This window comes from Canis aureus, chromosome 4, assembly GCF_053574225.1.
Source record: "Canis aureus isolate CA01 chromosome 4, VMU_Caureus_v.1.0, whole genome shotgun sequence".
Lineage (NCBI taxonomy): Eukaryota > Metazoa > Chordata > Mammalia > Carnivora > Canidae > Canis > Canis aureus.
The window spans coordinates 24,155,547-24,180,186 of record NC_135614.1 but is presented as its reverse complement, the minus strand read 5'-3'; the positions used below and the strand labels follow the sequence as shown (position 1 = coordinate 24,180,186).

General features: G+C 52.0%; 1 protein-coding gene and 2 long non-coding RNA genes across 7 annotated transcripts in view; 2 read left to right on the top strand and 1 right to left on the bottom strand.

Moving 5' to 3' along the window:
- CDH23 (cadherin related 23) overlaps positions 1 to 24,640 on the bottom strand; it is a 364,939-nt gene that overhangs the window by 196,280 nt on the left and 144,019 nt on the right. The gene's annotated exons all lie outside the window — the stretch shown is intronic.
- LOC144312325 (uncharacterized) lies at positions 1,483 to 14,290 on the top strand. Of its 5 annotated transcripts, none has more exons than XR_013377803.1 (6): positions 1,483 to 1,982; positions 2,088 to 2,236; positions 2,552 to 5,018; positions 5,288 to 5,516; positions 10,312 to 12,072; positions 13,803 to 14,290. It is a non-coding gene; the product is annotated as an uncharacterized LOC144312325 (long non-coding RNA). The 5 variants fall into 5 exon arrangements; XR_013377801.1 differs by having other exon boundaries at positions 1,494 to 1,982; positions 2,088 to 2,244; positions 11,952 to 12,072; XR_013377802.1 differs by having other exon boundaries at positions 1,495 to 1,982; positions 2,559 to 5,018; positions 11,952 to 12,072.
- LOC144312326 (uncharacterized) lies at positions 14,306 to 18,817 on the top strand. The gene is made up of 4 exons (XR_013377806.1): positions 14,306 to 14,471; positions 14,775 to 14,960; positions 15,958 to 18,020; positions 18,672 to 18,817. It is a non-coding gene; the product is annotated as an uncharacterized LOC144312326 (long non-coding RNA).

The following is a 24,640-nucleotide window of genomic DNA, read 5'->3' as shown; positions in this document are numbered from 1 at the left end:
CTGTTGGTGATGAAGGCATGGTTTGCGTGATGGTAGCGACAAAAGGAGCAGTGACAAGGACCATCTACTGCAGGCCAGGTTCTAAGCACTTTGCACGAATCTATCCATTATGCTTCATGGCAACTCCACGGACAGGGCGTCATCATCTTCATCATTCCCATTATTAATGTCATTCCCATTTCCCAGGTGAGAAAACCAAGGCGCAGAGAGAGAGAGAGAGGGAGACTAAGCGATTTGCTTGAGGTCACATCACTGGTAAGTGGTGGAGGCAGGGCTCAAGGCCAGGCTGGCTGACTCCAGAGCCTGTGAGGCTTAGTGCGCATGCCAGGCAGCCCCCAAGAGATGTGTGTGAGCTCACTGGACTCTCAGAATGCCCTGGGAGGCCAGCACTCTCAGAATACCCCAATGATCAGATTAGGAAGCTGAGGCTCAGTCAGGGAGATGCCACCTTCAAAGATACATGGCAACCTCATGACTATACTGGGATTAGAACCTTGGTCATTCGGGTCTCAAATGTCCCTCACAGCTGCTGTGGTCTCTCCTGTGTGGGTCTGGAGACTGGTCGGCGGTGAGCAAGGTGAGGAGAGGGAGAGCAGGCGCGGCGATCCCCCAGGAACCCACCTGCTCGCTTGCCCTGAGCCTGGCTGCCTCTGGGGCCTACAGCAGATGGGCCCAGAACACCCATTCTGCAACTGAGGCCCCTCCTCTGGCCCAGGTTGGGTGCCAAGGTGTGCCGGGTCGCTCGGCTGTGTTCCCCAGAGGGCCTCCCGTTTTGCCCGCTGCTGGGCCCGGCCCACATAACTCACCCGAAGCTTGGCACTCAAGAGGGCGTCAGGGCTCTGGGAGATTTACGGGCTCCGATAAAGCCATCTCAGTCCTCGCATAAGGAGCCTGTGATATTTGATGATCTGAAAGGCCTTGTCCCGGAGCGGGAGTGCGAGGGGGAAGGAGGAGGGGAGACACTTAAGAAAACAAAGAGGACAAGTGATCAGATGCCCAAGGAGATGGAAGTGGGAGGGGGGGTGTGTGCACTGTCTGTCATCCTGTGGGCCCTCACCCCCTTCTCTGGCATCTCTGCTGACCCAGCAGGGCGACGTGGCAAAGACAGGTGCAGGGAAGGGGCTGCCAGGGAGTGGGGGCCCCAGAGACCACCCACCACGCTACTGAGCCTCTAGGTGCCAAGCATAGGTCGGAGACATGGGGAGTGCCCGCAGGTGCTCCCCATCCAATGGCAAAGACTGGTCGCCTGGAGGACAAAGCCTATGTGAAAGAGCTGGCTGGGGACTCGACATGAAGTCAGGAGATTGGATTCATGTTTGTGGGCCTCTCTGAGCCTCAGTTTCCTTATTGTGGGTGAGAATACCTGTCCATGTCAGATAGGAGTCAAGGCTGATGATCCAAGTGTCCAGGGGCAGGTGGAACTAAGCAGTGCCTGGAGTTGGCTGACGTTAGGCAGAGAGGACTGTGGGAAGGGGGCAGGGTGGGGTGCCAGGCCAGCTGCAGGAGCACACCCAAGTTTGCGGAATGAGGCGGCCTGGCGTCCCTGGACCTTCCCTTCCAACCCTGTTTCCCAGGGTCAAACCTTGTTCTCTAAGTGTCCCTTGTTCCATTCCCCCATCGCCATGACCACGTGGGAGGAACTCTGGCATCAGAGAACCCGGAGCTGGAATCCCAGCTCCGCTATTTCCAGCTGCGTGACTTTGGGCAAATGACTTCGCCCCTCTGAGCCTCAACTTCCTCACCTGCCAGGCAGCGACGGTACTAGGATTTGCCTCCTGGGGTTGCTGGGAGGATTTACAGAGCCCACAAGCAGTGCTCCCGCAGCCACCGAGTCCTCCCATCTCCCCTGCCACTTCCCCTCCGTGGCCGCTGATCCCGACAGTCCCACAGCTGCCCCTCCTCGGGCCCCAAGTACTGCAAGTTCTGGAGTAGATGACTTTCAAATCTGGGAAGGAGAGCCCATCACACACACCTTGAGCTGGGTAATTTATGAATCAAATTGTGCTCCGTCAGGGCTCCGCGGCCCAGAAATAGATGTGGTCGGACGAGGTTCAGGGAGCCAGCCTCAGACACAGTTATCTTCATAGAAACTGGCCACCAGCGGGCAGAACCGGCCTGGACGACTGACCTTGAGGGGCTCCCTGGGGAGGGGGCTGCGAAGCCCTCCTCGGCCTGACCCCTGCCCCGAGTCCCGAAGAGAGGACGGCGATCTGCATGCCACTCAGGAGGAGAGCTGGTGACCAAGTTACTTAACCAAGTTACTTAACCTCACTGGGCCTCAGGGTCCTCCCTTGTTTCAAAACGCCTGGCTTTCCTTTGGCAGGGGTTTCTCACATGTCTTTGTTTTGGTAGAAAATCCTTTCATCAGGGAAAATCTTGCACAGATCCCCAGTATATAAAACAGTCCAGAACAGAGCTAGCTGTCCTGGCTGAGGTCGGTGATGGGAGGAGGGGACAGCGTCCAGCACATTCTGCACCCACAGAGGGGCCCCAGGGGACGGGCTGGGGGCTTGAGGCCTCAGGGAACTTAGAAGTCCCCATTGACTTTCAGTTTTAAGATTCTAGGACTGTCTACGAGCGCACATCCAAGGATGTACGAGGCCTGACGTTATGCCATCCAGGTCATCCTCGGACCAGGAAACGCTGACCAGACAGGTGAAGTTCTTGAGATTCAGAGGATTAACGTCTTCATCCGGATCTGATCTTTTTGAAAGGGGTAGAGGTTGGAGTGCCTAAGACCACGCCTCTCCAGCTGTGCAACTATGGGCAAGTTAACTACCCTCTCTGGGGTTTCCTGGGCTGTAAAAGGGGGAAGGATAATACTTATCTCATAGGGCTGATGTGAATGCAAAAGCTGGCAATGCATCTCTTCAGTTCAGCACAGTGTCCAGCACATAGTAAGTGCTTAATAAATATTAGCTGTTGCTATAGATTCTTTTGGAGAAGGAAGGACACTTGGCACTCGGGACATTTATGCTGCTTAATCCTCATAGGAGCCCCACTGATGAGTAAACTGATGTGAGAGGCTAATTTGTCCCGAGTCATGCGGCTGGTAAGTGGTTGAACTAAAATCTAAACCCGCAGCTTTTAATGCCAAGGCCTGTGTTCTTTTTTCCTGCTCCTCCCTACAAACACTGCTTCTAGAAGGCCCCACCAGGAAAGCCCCAGTCTGTGCCAGGCATAGTTTCCCAATGTCGGAGGGTTTTCCGGCATCTGGTCAGTGACTCAGAGTGTAACATCAAAGCAGATACTTCTGGTCAGGGCAAGACTGGAGTTACCAACTACCAATTTAGTTAAGTACAAAACCCACCCGACAATGTGGAAAGCATAAAAAAAATTATCTTGTGTTCTACTGAAAACGGGTCAGAAATCAGAAATCATGTTCACAAGAAAAGATGGCAAATTTGTCCTATGGGGGTAGGAGCCCCCTAATCCGAAAACAAGAGGGTCAGGTTTTCCCAAAGATTAGCTTTGGGAACTCCTGCATGGGATAGAGAAGAAGCTAACTTTTAAAAAGTTCTGTGGTCCAGATAATTCTGGAAACACTGAGAAGGTATCTATCTTCACCACGAGACTTGTCAGAGCCTTTAATGTGCTAATGTGCATTGCGACCCACCAGGATGACCACCCTGTGAATACAGTGTCTCTCCAACTTATTTGGCCACAGAACCCTTTCGCCCAGAGCTCTCTTGAGAGGGGGTGTGGGGAACCCACTGAAAAAAGTGATGGCGAAAAACCAGCTGCTCCCACAGTTACCCTCCAGTGGGGTCTCTGAGCACACAAGTTAGATGTGTCCAGAGTCAGAGATGGAAAATGGAAGAGTGCTGAAAATCCCATCAGGCTTGAACTTCATCTCCCCTGGGGATCGGAGGGTTGGGGATGGAGAGGAACGTGGCCAGCATCACATGCAGGTTAGAGGCAGAGCTGGGTCTACTGGGTCATCCTCAAGCCGGTTCAACTCTGGGTGCCCAACTGGATCATAATCAGATGTGGGTTCTGGGCCAGCGGTGGCTCCCCTGGCAGCTTTGGGGACCATGTTTTTTAAAAAGAAATGTTTCTCACTGTGGACAATTTCAAACATAAGTAAACGTAGAGACAGGAGCACAGTGAAGCCCTATATACCCATCACCTCGAGTCAACCATCATCAACATTTTGTCGATCATTTTAAAAACTGTCCTCCCCCCTGCAGCATCTTCCAGAGTCATTACAGCAAATCTCAGTTCATCCTTAAATGCTGTATACATCTCTGAAAAGGACTTGGAAGTGCACTGAGCCTGCCTTTGTCGCACTAAGCAAAATAAATGATTCCTGATGTCACTTGAGACGTAGCCCCTCTTCCAGCAGGGACCCTGCTTTTGAAGCCACATTAAGATTAGAGGCTTTAACTCTTTCTACTCAGTCGTCAGGGAGCAAGCCTCTGAGATCATCGAAAATGAAAGAAAAGGTGCTGCCCACATGGTAAAGTTTCATTTCCCAACCAAGAACAAGAAGAAGAGCAAAAAAAGATCAGAAGCAAACAGGGCAAGACGACAACCAGCGTCGCCTGGGTGGTGAACCCATGGGGGTGTGTTGTATCAGGTTCTGTGCTTCTCTAAATATGTGCTATTGCACATTTGCCAGTGAGCCTGGCCCTGCTGCCCTGACGAAGACTGGGGTCCTGGATAGGGTTTGGGTGGGGGAGAGGCAAGGGGTGGCCATTTCATCCTGGCAGCCCGGCCTCCAGAAAGCCCTCATCCTCCCAGCTCAAATGTCAGTCCTAGATGTCACATTGTGTCCCCAGGTCCTGGCCCAGCGCCCCACACTGAGAGTGGGTGTTCAGAATGCTTGATGAGCGAGCCCGGCCAGACAGGGAGGGGTGTCCCGAGATGTTCCTTGGCTCACACAGGCAGGAACTTCTGCTGAGCAAGCGGGAAGTGGGAGAAAGAAAGACGTCCTTGCCTTTTTGGCCAAGGAGGAGGGTCAGCAACCAAAGTCTCCGGAAAGACTCTGACCACACTTCTGAAAAGGAGAGCCACAGGTCAGAGTTCAGGGTCCTTCTCACAGGGCCAGCCTTGGGATATGCGGCCAGGGTCCTCTCAATTACAAGGCCTGATCTGGGCTACAGACCCCCCCTCCCTACTCTCTTGGCAGGAGGGCAGTTTCTCCAGGAAGCTCCCCAGCACTGCTGAGGGGATGGGCACCCCCTGGCACCCCCCCTCCAAGCTCTGTGGAGAAACACTTCTGAAGGGGTGGGAGGAGCACAGAATCTTGCTGGAGACAGATGATATCTTCTGGGGATGTTTGCAGGCCTGAGACTCAGCGCCCCTGGAAAAGATGAAGTTCTTTGTCTGTGGGGGAGGCTCCTGGCACTGCCCCGACACCAAACGGAGCCTCAGAGCCCGAATGCCACCTCCGTCAAAGCCAGAAAGGAGGGCAGTCTTTGCTCTTCAGCCCCCCAACCTCTGCCCAGATGTCCAGCCCAGCCTGCAGCTCCCTCCATGGAAGATGACGTGTGGCTTTAATTATCGAGTGCCCGGTACGAGCCTCAGGAAGGAGCCAGCCCCACCAGGCCCGGCTCCTGTTGACAAGGGGCTGCCAAGTTGGCGAGTAGCGTCCTGCGGGCTGCCACACTGTCCCCCACTCTCTGGGCGGTGACCAGGCTCTCCCTTCACTTCTGGGGTGCCCGCAGTCTGGCCCCCCCGCTCTCGAGGGCAGGGTGGGGTGAAGCAGGAGTGCGGATGAGGCAGCGTGTGCAGAAGGACCAGCTCTGAGCCTGGCCCAGGAGAGAGCTCTGTCGAGTCATGGGAGAGACGCAGAGGGATGAGCTGGGGCAGGAGAGAGCAGGCCGGGCCAGTGCAGGGCTCTGAACAACGAGTGAGTTCTCTGAAGGACAGGGGTGGCTGCCATGGAGGCTGGGGGTGGTTCGAAGAGTTGTGGGTGGCTGGACCGACAAGGGACGGAGTCCAGGATGGTTGGCACGAGTGCTCCAGATTCTCTCTCACCTGGTCACCTCCGTGGCCTTCCAGCAGGCTCCTTGCTTCTCCTCTTGCTCCCTCTCCAGCCCAAGCTCCACCTTTCTCTGATCTTGTCAAGGCCTGACCAAGGCCTTTAAGCTCAAGTTACTCCATTGCAATGTTTCCCCAGTGCACATGGCATAAGGTCCCGACGCCTCATCCTGGTCTGCAAGACCCTAAGTGCTCCATCCCACTCCAGCTTCTCTGAGTTTCCTGTAGCCAGCCACTCCTCTATTCCCCACCTGCCCTACCCTCATCCAACCTCTCTTTCTGGGTTCTTGTTTCTTAGACACCCCCAGCTCATTCTTGCCTCAGGGCCTTTGCATATGCTGTGTCTCCTGCCTGGAACTTTTTTCCCCATAGCTCTGCATGGCCACCACCTCCACAGTCGCTCAGGCCTCTCTCAAATGTCACCATACCCAGGAGGCCTTTCCCAACCACCCAGCCAAGTCGCCCCCAGCTCAGTCACTCTCCCGTCCGCCTCCAATCCACCAGTGTTTTATTTTCTCCCAAGTACCTGTCAACTCTTTAAAATTATCTCATGCATTCATCTGTCAGTTTACTTTCTATTTCCCTCACTAAACTGTAAGTTCCATGAGGTCAACAGCTTTATCTGTCTCGTTCATGGTTATATCCCCAGACGCTGGCACAGGAGAGGTACCTGATAAATATTTATAAGTAATCCACTTAGCTCAACCTCTGTGTTATAAAAAGGGACAAGCTCCCCAAACTGCTCAGCGAACTAGAGGCAGAGCCAACAGACCAGAAGCCACTACCACGACCTCCAGGACCACGTCCCCCTTCCTCGCCCTCTCTTCCTCTCTTTGAGGGGTGGGTGAGCTGTCAAGCCCGGCTCCCTCCCCAACATAAAAGCCCTCTCAGGAAGCAGGCTCCAAGGAGTCCCATGGGGGGCTCTCCCCTGAGCCTCCACCGGTGATGGACTCTGCATCCTGTACCCGAGGCAGCTTCCAGGCAGAGCAGGGGAGTGGTAACCGCGGGGGAGAGCTGGTGCCGAGCAGCTGAAGGAGCTGGCCTGGGAAACAGGCCCCTTCCCTCACTGCTCTGGGCCTCGCTTTTCCCATCTGCGACTTGGAAAGGTTGCACGGGACGCTACCTGGGTCCCTGTGGCCTGTGGCTGGTGAGCCCCACGCAACTGCGCCCCCAGTGTTGGGAGTAAAATGCCGATGGGCAAGGGGACAGGAGGCGGGAGAGCTGTGCCTGCTGCTCCCCTCCCTGCCTGACCCCAGAACCATCTCGGGTTCTCAGGCTGGGTTATCAATCTCCCTGCGCCTGGAGAAGTCCCTGAAATGAAATTCCTATTGGCGTAGGGCCTGTGATATAACAAGTCACTTGCTTTGCTTGGGAAATGAAAGATGGTTAAGGCAGAGTTCCTGGGACAGAGGCGATCTCCATAAATCTGCCAGAGCGTTCCGGGGATTACTTTGTGGGATTAATTATCTGTCCTTCAAACAAAGACCTGACCTCAGCGGCCTGAATGTCCCCAGCCTTGCAGGGGAGGGAGCACCAGGTGGCCCGGAGGCGGGCCCAGGTCGGGCGGCACATGCGGGCACTGTTAAGGCACCAGGTCGGCACTTCACTGGTCCTGTAAGACCCTACACAGCTCCCTCGGGCCCAGCACATCCAGTCGGCCTCACTTCCAGCACCTTTTGCAGTGTGGCCCTTCTGGGCCTCTCTGATAACCAGGCCTCCCGGGACGACCCTACCTACTCGTGCTTCTATTGCCCAGACTTGGGGCAGAGGCTTCTGGTGTGGATGAAAAAGTTATGCGGGCAGCGGACAGGATAAAAACTGGAGCGGGAGCCAGTTCAGTATCAACCGCTTCACCAGCCATTTGACTTTGAGTTTCTTGAACTCTCTGAGTCTCAGTTTACTCACCTGTGAAAAGGGAACAGTGTGGGTAGGGTCTGTACATGATGGCGTTGTCATGTGGACAAGCATGTGGACTTCGGACTCACGTAGACCTGCCACTTCTTGACTTGGATGGCCCTACGTGTTACATAAACCTGCCTTTCTTTTTGTTTCTTTTTCTTTTCTTTTCTTTTCTTTTCTTTTCTTTTCTTTTCTTTTCTTTTCTTCTTTCTTCCTTTCTTCTTCTTAAAGATTATTTATTTGACAGAGAGAGAGTGAGCACATAAGCAGGGAGAGAGGGGCAGAGGGAGAGAGAGAAGCAGGGAGCCTGTTGTGGGGCTCTAGCCCAGGACACTGAGATCATGACCTGAGCTGAGGGCAGATGCTTAATTGACTGAGCCACCCAGGAGGCACCCCATGTTACATAACCTTTCTGGTCCTGTTTTCTCATCTGTGAAATGGGGACAGCAGTAGTGCTTTTTGCAAGCTGAAGATGCAGCCTCTGTAGAGGGTCCTGCATGACATCTTTGTGGGTGGGTGGGGGACTCCACTGGTACCTTAATTAAAGCTATAGGACAAGAAGCTTCCCATTTTCCACTGTCACTCTAGGCCAGTCCCTTCTCCCTGCTGAACTCACATTGCGTATAAATCTTCCACTGTCCCTGAGTGGAGCCAAGCAGAAGGCACGATTCTTGGAGCCAGGAAAACTCAGTGCTAATCACAGGAGAGCTGGCCAGAGCTGCTCCAAGTCAGCCAAGCCCCAATTAGCTGTTCTGAGTCACAAGGGCCACAGAGGAAAGGCGGCTGGTATGGTGTTTGGTTCCCTGGAGAAACAGGAAGGGGAGTAAATTTCACAGTAGAAACGTGGGTGTTAGATGGTCCCCTCTGAGCAGAGGTGGCTGGGGAGTGATGCAGATCCTGGACATGGGATGAAGTCCTGGATATGGGATGTGGATGGCTTGGTGCCAACCGCTGGCCATGCCAAATGCGACCTAGGCAAACTCGGGCAGGCCACCCTGGGTGAGCCTCCGTGTTCTCAGAGGTGAAGCAGAAAGGCCATTCCTCCCTTGCCGTGTCATCCTGAGGACGCACAACTTACGTGGAGGCCCCTGGCAGCTGGCCCACGTGAGGCCCTCAGGAAAGCAGGGCTTCTTTCTGGGTTCTCAGGGCAACGTGGTTGGGGCCCAAGCAGGCCTCAGCTTCAGTGGCTCACAACCAGGGCGCCTGATGTACGTGTGTGCATTCCAGGGGATTCCATGATGGAGAGGGAGAGAATGAGGCAAAGAAGGCAGAGCCTTGTTAAACTCCTGAGCCCAGCAGGTGGTCCTAGCCCAGAGGTGACAGGTCAGAGAGAACATGGAAGCTGGGCTGGTCAGACAGCAGGAGCATCTAATGAGAAATGGAATGGAGCTGACCACCCTGCTTCCATCAACCAGACCATGCAAGCTGGGGAGTCAGGGAGGCTTCTGGAGGCTGTGAGTGGGAAGGTAAGGCTTAAAGAAGGGAAGGACATAGACAGATGGATAATGGAGTGACGGGCAGACTTTGTAGGTAGATAGGCTGCTGCAGGCTCCTCTCCGCTCATCTTTTTCTGTTTGTTAAAGGTTTTATCTTTGTTTTTTGAGAGAGAGGAGAGAGGTGGGGGAGGGGCAGAGGGAGAGCAAGAATCTCAAACAGGCTCCACGCCCAGCACGGAGCCCAACATGGGGATCAATCTCACAACTCTTACATCATGACCCGAGCTGAAGTCAAGAGTCGGGCGCTTAGTTGACTGAGCTACCCAGGTGCCACTCCTCTCCACTCTTCTGGACTGTCCTTTATTCGAGAACATACAGTTGGAAGCAGTCACTTCCCCTAAATGAGGTCAATGAACTTGGGAATAATAGTAATTTACTGAGCATTTACTATATGCCAGGTATTGAGCTAAGCACTGCCCCCTCTGAAGCAGGTGTTTTAACCTCAATTTACAGAAGTGATTCGCAGCGGTCCCACAGGCTGTTGCACTCGGGGCCAGGATTTGACCTCAGACCAATCTGATCTGCTACCTTAGCACACTAATGCCAGAGACATTTCTCAGGGAGCATCTAGGCGGTCATTTTATCCTGTGGGTGGCCATCCCATCACTCCAAGTTGGGTCAAGGTAGGGACAGCGTCCGTACCTCCACACTCTGGAGGATGGCCAGCAGCTAGGGTGGGTGCTCTGAATTCTGCAGAAGCAGGATGAGAAAGAAATAGCAGGACACACAGTAGGTTGGGACTGAGATAAAAGGGTGGAGCCAGACCCAACATCCCTCTGAATCCCTCCTAGCTTTCTCAACGTCAGACGTGATCTCCAGAATTGGAGACCAAAGTGCCTCAGTCCAACCCCGGCTCCGACACCGACAAGCTGAGTGCCCTTGGGCTAGTTCCTCAACCTCCCTGAGCTCTGTTTCCTCATCTATGTTGTAGGGACAACGACAGCACCTTCTTCCCTGGGGTGCTGCCGTGAAGACAAGTGAGCCAACACGCGTAAGCTGCTTAAAGCAGGGCATGTGGCGATGACCCAATAAATGCTAATAAATGTCACCACTGTTGCGTTTTCCTCTTAAGCCCTCATTTGGTCATCTCCTTCTCCCAAAGAAGTGCCAATTCCAGCATTTTGCTGAAGTTGCCAATATGCACAGGCACGTAGTATCGTTAAATATCTACTGTTGCTATTGGCTTGTTTTACTGACATACATGGTATCATGCTATTCCTTTCTGTTCTTTCACCACTTAAAACTAGGCTTTCAAGATTTATCTCTTTTGCTTTCTGTACATTTATTAAGTTGAATCATACGAAACTGCTGACATCCCACCATTTCTGACCTACAAGAACAGTGACTTCACGTGATTTAACCTCCGAGTTTGTGGCTTCTAACTGATATAGAGTATTCTCCAGTGTAGGGGCTGGCAAACCTTTTCTGGAAAAGGCCATAGTAAATATTTTAGACCTTGCAGGTCAAGAGGCAAAATTGAGGACATTGTGTTGGTACCTATTTAATGAGAGAAAATAAATTTCCACAAAATTTTTGAGGAAATCCAAAACAATAACTAAACACATTTTTTTTTTTTTGGTAATATCGGTCTCCTACTAAGAAGAATGGAACTTTGGGGGGAGGAGATAATATTTCACTTAAGTGCAGTTCAAAGGTAGGATTTACTACCATCAAACCACCTGCAAAATGACTCTTTTGAATCTGTTCTCAGGTCTGAGATCACACAAAAGCAGGCAGCGGGGGAAGCTGGCCCATGTGCCCATATGGGGGATGTGTGTGACCAGGTTGGTCACGGTAGTTGCCACTTGCATTGCCCTGGTCTGTGCTCAGCTTCAGCACCTTGACCCTGCGTTCCCCTCGTTGGCAGGCTTTCCCATCCTGGTGAATACACTTTGCCTATTTTTCCATTGAATTTTCCAACTTTTCCCGAATGATTTGCAGGGATTCCTTGTGCAGTCTATATAGTCCCTTGTTGATTTTAATTGTTGCAGAAATCTTCACCCCACATGTCATCTGTTGTTAGCTTTGTCCATATATTCTGACTGAATTGGAAATCTTTTGATGTAGATCCATCTTTCACTGCCAGCATGTGCTCTTTGGGTGCTAAGTCCTTTCCAAGCACAAGGTCATGAAGATATACCCCCACATTTCCTTTTATGAGCTTTGTATTTTACTGTTCACGTTGACATCTTTAATCCATCTGAAGTCTACCTTGGCATACAGTATATGGTGGAGAACTTGCTTTATTTTTCTCTACAGAGTGAGCTAGTTTTCCCAACACCAGCTACTAAACAAGTCATCTCTTCCCCACTGATTTGTGGCACCACCTTTATCATATATCAAGTTCCCATGTTTATATGTGGGTCTAGTCCTAAGAGCTGCATTCTGTCCCATTGGCCTATCTGTCTGTCATTTAAAGCGTACTAGAGGGATTAGGGCCCACCCACTCATAGCCCTGTTGTCCTCTTCTGCGCTGGCTGTCTTGGGTGACACCAACCTGGGCTGCCAGCTCCCTATGGCTTGTGGATACTGCTTGTGATGATGAGCTGGCCAATCTGACCCCCCCTCTAGGAACTCTGGAATTAGAAAACTAGAATATGAAGATGGTTGACAGCTGAGACAGAAGCTAGAAGGACAATCCAGGGGCAGCCGTGATGGAGAGGGGGCAGTATGGCCGTCACGGATGAACCAGGTGAGATCACGAGGGGGTCAGTGTGGTAGAGAGAGATGAGTGGGGCAAAAGACCAGAGTGGGGCAAAGATGCTGTGGTAGGCTGAATAATGGCCCTCAAAGACAGCCAGCTCCTGATCCTTGAAACCTCTGAATGTTACTTTACATGGTGTACATGATTCAGTGAAGCATCATGGGAGGGGCAGATTATCCTCCGGGCTCTACATGTCACCACAGGGGTCCTTGAAGAGGGAGGCAGAGGGAGATTAGACTGCAGGAAAGGAGAAGGCAACATGGCCAGGGGGAAAGAGGTTGGGTGGTGCATCCACGTGCCGATGAAGGAACACTGACGGCCACCAGCAGCTGGAGGCGGCAAGAAATGGATCCTCCCTGGGCTCCCCAGAAGGAACCAGTCCTGCTGACGCTTTGATTTTAGCCCCATAAGATTGATTTTAGACTTCTGGCCTCCAGAGCCATTAGAGAATAAATTTCTGTTGCTATAAGCCACAGTTTGTAGTGGTTTGTTACCACAGCCATGGGACACCGTAAGAAAGATCATGCTTAAGCTTGCTGTCCCAGTTCCTCCTTCCAGAAGGCCCTACTCTCAGGATGGCTGCTCTGGGTTCCCACAGGAACCAGCTTCCTAAGTGCTCTCAGATTCTTGGAACCACAGATGCCCCAAAAGGAACACTCCACACTCCTTCACTTGACCCTTAAGACCCTTCAAATCATCTTTCCTCTTCTGCAGCCCAGCTGGTCCGTCTGTTGCCTTGTAGGCACTTCATGAATAGTCCTCTCCCTCTAAGCCGTGGCTCCAGTCAGCTCCTCCTGCCCAGGATGCCCTCCTTCCCATTTCCCCCACCCACCCTCCCATCCCAGTGCTAGTGCCCCCCCATTTCCAAGGTGGCTTCCTTACGTGGTCCTATCCAACAGAGCGCTGGTATGTCCTGACTTCTTGCCTGGTGCCAGGTGGTGTTCTGAGCACTTTGCGTGCTATCAGTGGGATTCTCTGAGCCTCCACTGTCCCGTCCCTTCAATTCTATAGCTGAGGAAAGGGCCAGTTCAGGTCTACTGCCCATGAGGACCCCTTATTTTCAGCCATTTGGATGCTCCCCTCCCAATTATTGCCCTATCTGCATGTAACTTGTATTATTGTTTACTATTTTCTTTAATCGGGCTAAATTTTTTCATCAACAACTCATTCTAAAAGAATCCACTTAAGAGCTTCACAAATGGAGAACCAGTTCACTGGCCATAAATAGAGATTGTAAAATGGATAAAATGAGCCTATGTGGTTAGATTTTTAGCCACAACAGCTTGCCATCTGATGGCTCCGGCCAGCTCTCTTCTTCTTAAATGGGAAGATAAGCCAAAGGCGAACGAGGTGTTAAAGGTGTGAGCACCCAATTGGACTTTCTCCTGGACAGAAATGACAGAAATAGAAATTCTGAGCAAGGACTGAGAAGGGAATAACCGTTTCACTGTGTGCTTCGATGTGATTTCACGCCCCACCCGCGTGCCACTTAAAATCATCTCTCTGGGAATCGGCATGTGGTTGAAGCTGTTGCCCTCACCCCAGCCCTAGCCCCCCAGCACTCTCTACCTCCTCTGATCTGCGTGAGGACTTTCTGGCAGCACTTGCTGCTCAATGAGTGCCATGTGGATGGATAAGCAGCTATTCATATGCTTCCCTCCCCACAAGTCCTCAAGCTTCTCAGTGGAATGGTTTCCCATTTCCACTTTCCATTCTAGAGCCTGTCTCCCCAAGATCACCAGGTAGGGAGGCTGGATGGAGACCTTGCTAAGCATCTGCTGAGTCATGAACAGGCAACTCTTCTGTCCCTTTGGACCTCTAGAGAACCAACTGCACCCCAGGACCTCAAGCCCTCATTTGCAAAATGCTCCCTTAAGTCTCAACTTAATTGCTCTCTTGGATACCAAAGACTCCCACCATCATTATGAAGAAAAATCGGTCATTGGCTCCTTTAAAATAACCCTTGCTACACCAGCTGCTGCTGTGAAGTGCCCTTCAGTCTCTGCTAGCACTGATTCAAAAGCACCTCACTGATGTGGTCCTTCAGGGTGGGGGTCCTCCTGCACCGGCAGCTGAGGCGGGTGGTGGGGGCAGTGGGCTGGAAAGCCTGATTCCACCTCACTTCCCCCCATAAGAGCAATGCCTTCTGGGGGGCTGGGATGGAACACCGCGCGGCAGAAGGAGATTGTGGGAACAATAAATTCATTCTCTGCCAGAATGTTTGTTCACTTCAATCAATGTCTGAAAGTATCTGCTCTGAAATCTCTGTTTCCAGGATATTGGTCAAATATTTGAATGGGGCAGCTAGTTAATTGACTCAGGCAGAGCACTTGACAGAGAGGCAGAGGGAGAGGCTGCGGGGCACCGCTACACAGCTGAGCCCAGAGGTAGGCCTGGCAGTTCCCGAACCTTGGCAGTCACAACAGGTGCTCGGGACAGGGCAGGGGACGGTGGGGCCAGGGGTCCTGCAGAAGTGTGGGTTCTGGAGCCAGCCTGCTCTTCCACCCACTGGCCATATGGCCTTGGGCAACCGGGCCTTAGTGTCCTCTTCTATAAAAAGGGATGACAATAATAGTACCCATCTCATGGGGTTATTATTGGCAGGAATAAAAGGGTTGATGCAGGTCAAGCATCTGGATGGGCTATTTGCAAAATGCTGGCCACTATGATTGATTGTGATTGCTCCTTAGTCTGGCATTCGGAGGTCTCCAGGGGGAGTCCCATGCTGCAAGAGGGTGTTCGGGCTGGAAAGGAAGTTCCAGAAATTGTGTGCTCACAGTCTGCCCTGGCTGGTGACACTTCCCTTCCTTATGGTCTCCAAATCATCCCAAGAGCACTGCCTTCTCAGAGAACACACCTTTTTCTGACCTCTTGAGGTATATGTTCTATATGCTATGCTTCAAGCTTTCCTGATGAAGTACTTGTGCAGTTGGGTTTTCCCTGGGGCCTATATGGACATGTCTAGTGAACTCATGGGTGGGCTTGCAGGGGTTGACATTCTCACTAAAAGAAAGGTCCCTTCTCCTCCCCCCTCACCTTTTCTTTTTTTAAGATTTTATTTATTTATTTATTCATGAGAGACCCACACAGAGAGAGGCAGAGACATAGGCAGAGGGAGAAGCAGGCTTCCGGGAGGGAGCCCAATGAGGGACTCAATCCCAGGACCCCAGGATCATGACCTGAGCCAAACACAGATGCTCAACCACTGAGCCACCCAGGCGCCCCTCCCTTTCTTGTTTTAAATTGCTTTAAACACAGATTGGGAGTAGGGAGGGTGGCATGGTGTCCCCATGGCCCTGTCTGGGCCCTATGGAGAGGGGGACTACAGGCCGGAACTGGAGAAGCTGCTTATATGGAGCGGGGCAGACAACGCACAGGGACTCAAGCAAGGGTGCCGAGGGGCCCAGGTTTCAAGCACAGCGGCAATAGTGGGGGAGAAGCAGTCCTGGTCTCTTCCCATGGTCCATTTTGGTTTTGGGATCATGGAACATCCAGGGGAAGCTGGGCCATTCCAGTGGCTATGGAAGGGTGCTGACAACAGGGGCCCAGGTGAGTTACCCACCTCCGGTGGCTTGGTGCAGGGGATGCCCACAAGAGGTCAGGGGCAGAAGACCAGGTCAGTCATATAGCACATGGAATCGCCTGTCTCTCCGCACCACAGGGGCCCCTGCAACACCTGGGGGCTTTACAGAGAGCTGAAGTGTTAGGTTTTGCAGGCAGAGAAGATGGGCACAAGCCAGTAACTTCAGTATTTTTAGAGATTCCATTCCCACCTACAGCTGAGCAACCCTAGTATCTTTTCTTGTGTGTGCTTGTCATCAACCAGAGGACAATTTTTTTTTTTTAAACTCTGTTAACATTCCCACTTCACAGATGCGGAGACTGAGGCACAAACAAGAGAAGTAACCTGCTCGGGGTCCCCTGACACTTGAGCCCCCTCCCTGGGGGGCCCTGCTCATAGCTGGTACACAGCGAACACCACCGAAGACACGGATGTGCTGGCGGGAATGCAGGGGCAGATGTCAACATTTTTGTTCCCTCGGGGGAGTCATGAATCAGAGCTGCGTGGGGGGTGGGAGATGCTGATGGGCTGAGCTCCTTGCAACTCCATCTGCTTACTTACCCGGTCTGCAGGGAGCCCCAGGGCGGCCCCCACCTGTGCCCCTACCCCACCCACTCCTCCTCCCTCTGCCTTGCGGAGCTGAGCCCGGAGAGCCGGGGAACTGCAGCGTGGGGTTGTTGGGTGACTTCAGGTTTAATATCTTTGTAACCATATTGCAAAAGGGCATGCCTAAGACGGCGCCTTTCGCTTAATCTTTCTCTTTTATTGCTTTTTCTCTTGTATGATTTAACCTTGCACCAGGTATCAAGCTAGATAAATAAAAACTTTTATTTCAGATTAGCCCCGGCTGGGGGCTGCCTTGAAAGCTGAGCAGTCATCCAGGGAGTCAGATGAAAAAGGGAGCTGGGAATCTGAGCTGCTTAGAGGGGCTCATCTCAGGTTCAAAGCCCCCAAAAGATATTTGAGACCTTTTCTGAGGGGAGGGGCAAAATCTCCTCCAGTGCCCACAGCCTGGGGGTGCTCAAGCCCGCACAGCAGCCCTCCGGACCCCCTCCCAGGTGGCCCCACCCCCACTGCCTCTTCTCACCCCGTATTTCCTCCCCGGTGCTCCCTCCCCAGCCACCGGACCCTGCTTTTGTAGACTCATTTCCCAGTGGATTGTGGGTTCCACAGGGGCAGTGACAGTGGCTTTCACTTCGCTGCGGGTCCCCAGGGTCCAGCATGGAGCCTGGCCCACAGTAGGCACACAGGCAATATTCAGGGTTAACTGAATGAATGATAGAATCCTGGGATTCCAGTCCACACCCAGACGAGCGGGTTGACACGAATCATTTCATTTCCCAGGCAGCATGGTAAAGGATGGCAGGAAGACTGTGAGCTTGGGAAGCAGGGAGATAGAGATTCGAATACTGTGTCCACCCCTTCTGTGCTGTGTGACCCTAAAAGCACGTTTCAGGAGATCCGTGAGTTTGGTTTCCTTGTCTGTAAAATGGCTCTGGGCCGCCAGATCCCGGGCTTATGGCGAGGGTCAGAGACGGTGTCTAGCCAAGGCAAAGTCTCATGCTCAGTGACAGACACACAAGGTGTTGTTCATAGCAGCACGATTCGCGATAGCAGGGATCAGTGCACGCACTCATCAGCAGGAAAACAGATTGCCTGTGGCATTTTCACGTGACGGAGGACTATGCGGTAATAAAAAGGAACAAATGAGACCTACGCCCCCAAAATACGAATGAATCCCAGATATGTAATATCGGGCAAAGAAAACACAAGTCCCGGAGACGACGCATATAACATGATACTTTTTAAATAAGCTTCAAAGGCAACTAAACCCAAACAATATGTGATCCGTGTATATGTGACAAAGGATCACACAAGCACGGGAATGGAAAACAAACCCAAGATTCAAAGATGGGGAGGAATGCAGCCGGATGTGAGGTATGGAGGACAGTCTGGCTCTTGGGGTGGCTGCAGGGGTGGGGGGGTTCATGGGTGTCCACGATGTTATTAAAAATTAATAATGTAGCTAAAGAGGGCCAACATAGACAGATGTTGATCATGATCCAAGAATTATGTCTCTAAGAGTTCCGAGAGCCTGAGGTGTGCCAAGCGAATACAGAGAGAAAATGCAAAATAGATGGCAGCTAATTTCATAATCCTCTAAAGATCTCAAAGCCTTGGAAATCCAGTACAAAGAGGTCACCTGAGAGATGAGGAAAAAGTGGACAAGAGGCAAATTTGTTAAAAAGACAAATGCTTGTTGACACAGGGAAACTGGACAAGAACGTCCCTGCCAAACAACCTCCAGCCATGAACTAGAATAATCCGCAGCCCCATGAGCAACCTCCAGCCGTGACTGATGTACCAGACCCAGGTGCGCCTGAAGAGAAGTTTCCTGGGCTGAGTCTAGGTGCGGTCCCTGCCCAGCTAGGGAGGAGGACCCGACGGGTAGCAGAAGAGGTGCTAGTTGGGCCCTAGGGGGGTTGTTCGTGGGGCGGGGGGCGGGGGCTCCCACGGTACATGGGATACGTAGGAGGCTCTGCAGTATCCTGAGCAAGGGACAGGGACACGTGCCCCTGAAGAGGGTATGGGAAAGAGCGGAAGTGGGGAGGGAGGGTCTCAGACCGCAGAGAACTTGCTCAGAGGTCCACTGACGGATGTTCTCAGGGGAAGGACGCAAGGAGCACGGTTCTGCTGTTGGCCTGAAGGGCACAGAGGGCGTCCTTAAAGGAGGGAGGAGGAACAAGGGCTTCTCTGGTTTATCACAAAGGCCGGGCACTGGAGAGTGCTGGGAGCAGGAACAGGCTGGGAAGTCGCCCATCCCTGAAGAAGGAGGGAGAAAGATGGGGGGTGGAGGGGTGGAGGGAGGAAGTGCAGGCTTTCCTGAGGCTCACCAGGAGAAACGGAGCCTTGGTGGGAGAGATCAATGTCATTTAGGTATGGTGGGGGGAGAACTGTTAATAATATGCCAGTTTTTTTAAATACATATATGTATATATTAAATATTAAAAAAATATTTCCCCAGGGACACCTGGGTGGCTCAGCAGTTAAGCATCTGCCTTCAGCTCAGGGCGTGATCCTGGAGTCCTGGGATCGAGTCCTACATCGGGCTCCTTGTGGGGAGCCTGCTTCTCCCTCTGCCTGTGTCTCTGCCTCTCTCTCTCTGTGTCTCTCATGAATAAATAAATAAAATCTTTAAAACTAAATAAATATATATATTTTCCCAGTATATTTGTGGGGTTTTTTTGGATATTTTTTTATTGGGAGTTCGATTTGCCAACATATAGTATAACACCCAGTGCTCATCTCGTCAAGTGTGCCCGTCACCCAGTCACCCCAACCCCCACCCCCTCCCCTTCCACCACGCCTTGTTCATTTCCCAGAGTTAGGTGTCTCTTATATTTTGTCACACTCCCCGATATTTTCCACTCATTTTCTCTCCTTTCCCCTTTATTCCCTTTCACTATTCTTTATATTCCCCAAATGAATGAGACCATATGTTTGTCCTTCTCCGATTGACTTACTTCACTCAGCATAATACCCTCCAGTTTCCCAGTATACTTGTATAATTATATAAAAACCCACCAGAGGCACTGTCCCTAGATATTTATGAATGAAGACAGTCATGGGCTACAAGTGGAATAAACCTTGGACACATTTGTTCCTGCTCTAGAGAGAATGCCTACTAATTTGCCAGTGGCTTCTGGAGGGCTGGGTAAGGCTTGGAGACCTGTCTGGAGACCGGGAAAGTGTGCGGGGATCAATTAGTGATGTCTGCCTTGGGATGGGATTGGTGAATCCGGGTATGTGTGGTGATGCAGGTCTGGGGTAGCAATCACGGGTTTAAACAGATCAACTTTCCTTTTGAATATGCCCCTTTCTGCCCAGGCCACCACCAGGACCCCCAAAAACCTAGACTCAGAGGTTAGATGCTTCTTTGTCTCCTCCCTTTTTTTGTACTATTTCTTTTCAGTATGTCACCAGAGCCTGCTGCCTGCCTTCTTGTACATCTGCACAACGACCACCCCTCCCAGTTGGTGTGACAGCCTAGGAGCGGACCATCTTCGTCCCAGGGCTTCCTGTTCCAATCCATCTGGAACTCCCATGAGATGAAGCTTCTAATGACTCCCTGTTCACCCTCCTCATCCCCCGCCTTACTCAAGAGCCTTCTTATTTTGCCTTCTATGGCCTCCACCAACTGGCCCCGCTGCCTGTCTCGGATCTGCCTTTCACTTCTCCCCGGCCACCTCTTGGCTCCAGCCAGGTGGGTCATTTTCCCCTGTGCCCAGCAGATGCTCCAAAGTTTCTGGCGCTTCCAGACACCTGCTGTGCACCCCCAAGCTGGGGGCTGTGGCGTGCGATTCAGAGATCTAAAGCAGGTCTGATATCCCTGAGTTTTCACTTCTCAGGGGTGGGGAAGAAAAATGCCAAGTGGTTTAATCACAAGGGCTTTGATGTATTTCAAACGATGGGCTCCTGTGATAGCTGCTTCCCACCAGGCCACGGCCAGGGGCCCGATTCAGTAACTGGCATACATGTCAGCTTGTGCAAGTCTGGCTGTATCTGATTATTCTCTCCTCACACACGCATTGCACACTCATGCACACACACACACACACACACACAGCCTTCACTCAAAGCGCTCAATGCATTTTCAAGAAACTGCCTCGCTCATTAATATTACAGCAAAATCCAGTAAAGATTGGCACGTGAGGGCTTTGTCTTTCACTAACACCCCTGGGCAGGTCCCCAGTGTGGCTGGTGGTGAGGCCACTGCCCTTCAAGCCGGGGTGAGGGGTTTTGGCCCTGACACTGCTCACTGATTCTTCATTCCAGGCCAATGTTTCTCAACCTTCCTGTCATCGTCCCCACTACCAGCCACTTAAGACATGTTTTCTGAATTGCTCCCCCTTCCATGAAATTTTAATACTGCTGATATATCTGCATTTTATACCTACCTGTGCTTTATAAACACTTTTTGCCCCTCATAACAAATTTTTGCCTCCTTGAAGGTAGTATCACCCCAGTTGACCGCATAGGCTTTTCCTGATCAGTACTTTTCAAAGTGTGGTTCCCAGACCAGCAGTGTCAGCATCACCTGGGACCCACCCCCTGAGGTTCCAATCCAGTAGTTTAGGGTAGGACTCAAAATCTTTAATTTCTAATAATTCCTATTATTAGATATTGATGCTGATGCCACTGGTCTGGAAACCACACTTTGAGAACCACTATTGTTATGAAAAATGGGTGTATTCTGGAGCCCGAGAGACTTCGGTTCAAATCCCTGCTCTTCTACTTAGTAGCTGTGACCCTTGGCCAATCTATATGCTCATTAAGCCTCAATTTACTGTGTGCAGAATGGAGTAATATCTCCCTCAGAAATAGCTGTGGGAGATAAATGTGTCCAGCCAGTGCTCAGTGCACGACAGGTGCCCAATAAATGCTCTTCCCCTCCTCTCCCCCTGGGGGATGCTCTGGAGCTGCAGAAGGACAGGCAGGCAGGGCTGTGATGAGGAAAGGGATGTGGGCTGCAAGGCATGGTTGGTGGGAGAGATGGGGCCCCCACAGCCTGGAAGGTGGTGTCTGGGCTAAAAGAGAGGCTGTGGCACAGGGCGTGGTGGAAAGCGCTAGCGTGGGCTGTTGGCCACACCCTCACTCCCCAGCCCTTCTGGCACTGGAAAGGAGTCCCTGCAGCAGCAGTCGTGGGAAGGAGAGAGTCAATTGACAGAACTCATCAGTCTAACATGTGTGGAAACTGAAAATGCTTCCGGAAAAGTTCAGAGAGTGTCAGAACCACCTGGAGGGCTCCTTAAGACAGTTTTCTGGGCCCCCTTTCCCAGGCTTCTGAGTCAGTAATTCTGGGACAGGGCCTGAGAGTTTGCATGTCCAACAGGCATCCAGGTGCTGCTGCTGCTGGTCTAAGACCGTCATGCTGAGAATCGCTGCTTCACAGCCTCCTGTAGATGGGCTCCCGACTTCAGGGGACGGAGAAACAGTGAGAAGTCTGGGTGCTTGCAGGAAGGTGATGGCAGGATAGAACCCTCGGTGCCCTTTGGGACTGAATGATGGAAGCCTTCAGCCTGGGCTCCTGGCCACCAGGGGAACCCTGCTTGCTGGCAGGTTAGAGTGGCCTCGGCTAGTGATGTGGGCTTCGGACAGCACGCCACATGCCTGTCTCCGCCGCATCCTGACAGGCAGCAAGGCAGGAGGGAAATGTCTGGCGTCTTTTGAGGCCTACCATGCAGTGCCCTGAGGACACTCACCAAACACCGCTCAGTTTAGAGAGTGAACTCACTTATTTTTATTTTCACAACTCTGAGAAAGATACAACTGGCCCCATTAAAAGCTGGGGAATCTGGTCCTTCGAGAGTTTCGGTCACCCACTCAAGGGCACTTAGGAAGACAATGTTCTTCTCCAGAACACAGAGTGGTCAGATATTAAATTAAGCAACGTCCCTGTTCAAGGGGGCTCTAAAGCCATCTCAGGCCATGGGCTGGTCCTATGCCACCTGTCCCAACAGCCACCTCTTGTCACCTCGACCTCCTCACCCTCCTTTGGCTCTGCTGTCTCTGTTCCCCCACTGGGATGGCCAGTTGGGGGACACCACGACAGCCTCCCCTTGGACCTGCTTATTCCCACCTGCCCTCCCCCAGCCCACTGGGTCAGTCTGACCACAGTGAGCTTCCCACAATGCTCTTCAACCATGTCCCTCCCCTGCTGAACTGGCTCCCTGCTACCCTCAGGAGCAAGGCCTGGCATTCTCCTGAGCAGGGCATTCCACACCCTGCCTGGCTGGGCCCTGCCTCCCTTTGTGGCCTCCTTCCTCCAAGGCCTCTCTTGCATGCCACGCTCAGCCATGCTGAATTACTGCAGTTCCACGAATGTGCACTCTCTCCTGCTCTGGGATCCCAGTACACGCTGTTCCCTCTGCCAGCAACACCCCAACTCCACAGTTCCTGGCTAGTTCATGCTCATCAGTCAGTGGGTGGCTTAGGTGATCTCAGTGAGTTTCCTGATCCCAGTGACGGCTGGTGGGGGAGGCACACCCTCCCATGGATTCTTTCTCACTTCCCATTACAGATATTTTTAAACACACAGAGAAGTATAGAGAACCATCTAATGGGCCCCCTAGGGAGCCATGACTCCTTGTCTACACAGCCCCTGCTTCTCAGTCTGCCTCCCTACCTACACTATAGGTTCCTGAGGTCGAGATGGTGCCTCTGGCCCCACACACTCTCAGGACATTAGTGCAGCTCTTGGCCCACAGAAGACCCTCCATCCACTTTAGGTGGATGCCAAGAGTCCACATTCGTTGAGCATTAAAATCAAGTGCCCCTCTCTGTGCTTACATATCTTAGCTCCTGTGGGTGCACAGCCTCCTTCCCTTCATTTCATAGACTGGAAAACTGACAGTTCGAAGGTTACACAGCTGGTCAGGAGAGCACGCCAGCGAGGCAGTCTAACTCTGGAACAGAGCTGCCCACAGAAATAGGATGTGATACACGATGAGATGAGCACTAGATGTTATACTATATGTAGGCAAATTGAATTTAAATAAAATTTTAAAAAAAGAAATAGGATGTGAGCCACATGTGGTATTTTAACTTCTCTAGTAGCCACATTAAACAATAGATGAAATTAGTTTTAATAAAATGTATCTCAATCAGCGTATCTAAAAGATCACTTTAACACATCATCAGGAGAAAACATTATTAATGAGATGTTTTATAAACCATTTTGCATACTAAGCCTCCCAAATCCTGTAGGTCACCTTACACTCTAGGCACACGTCAAGTGCTCAGTGCCCTAGCCACAGGGCAATCATACTGGCCAGTCCAGCCAGGGGTCAGCACCGTGGACAGCGGCGCCAGAGCCCACACTCGGAACCACTTTGCTTAAATGGATAAAAGAGGAAATGAGCGAATAGAAGTCCCCAGGACCCCTGGGCCTGATCTTTCCTTGATAATTAGTAATGTTTAATACTTTATGGCCCTTTGGAGTCTCTCTGGCACCATTTTATCTGCCATAGAGATTATTAACCCTGTACCACAAGATGACGATTATGGGGTGAAGAGGGGTCAAACGCCTTTCTCTGGCATACTGCTGCGGGTGCCGGAGCTGGGCCTTGAACCTACAACTTTGAGTCGCAAGTTCAGTGCTCTGCGTGGGGTGGGGCACAGCTGCCCCCTGAAGCAGGACTGTCTCCATCTGGCAAAGGAGGGTATCTGTTCAGACCCCAGGCTGGGCTGGCCATTGGGGACGGGAGCCCCATTTTGTTCGGACCCTGGAGGAAGTGATGCCCTTGGTGAGTGACAGGGCAGGCACAGGCTGAGGAGGCAGATGGGGCCCGTGCCAGGTCCTCTGTGGGAAAGAACCTTGTCATCCTTCAGTCTCAGTTTGGCCACAAGAGGCTGAGAACAAATTGATGGCAATGGAGCCATAACTCACCTCTGAAGGCCTCTTTGTTCTTGGCAAAACAGTGGGGTCATTAGTAATGGTGAAAACGCTGGTGTGCAGACATAAATCCCCCCAGCTGCAGGGCTGATAAACAGCCCGGAGGGGATGGGGGTCTAAAGGAGCCAAGCAGGTTAACCGTGTGCCATGGATCACTCATGGGCTCACACCTGTGTCCCCCCATGTGTGGACAGAGCCACCCCCTGCCCAGGCTCTGGAGGTGCCCAGAGACTCAGTCACCCATAGTGGTTGTCAGGACTCACACCTGGCTCCAGGAGCCCGAGACTCTCATTTTTTTCTTTCAAATGAAAATGGTTTCCTAACATCTAGGACCAGAGCAGGCTTCCATGGGGGTACTCAGGGCCAGCTTGGGGCAGTCAGCAGTGTGAGGGTGCCCTTGTGGGCACTCCGTCCTCCTGCTTCAAGCCAAACAGACACTGGGCTGAGACTTAACATCACCAGAAAGGCAAGTGTGTGGGGCCAGATCCTTGGCAGCCAATGTGCTCTGCAGCAGTATCTACGCTGGTTGGGAGAAGTAG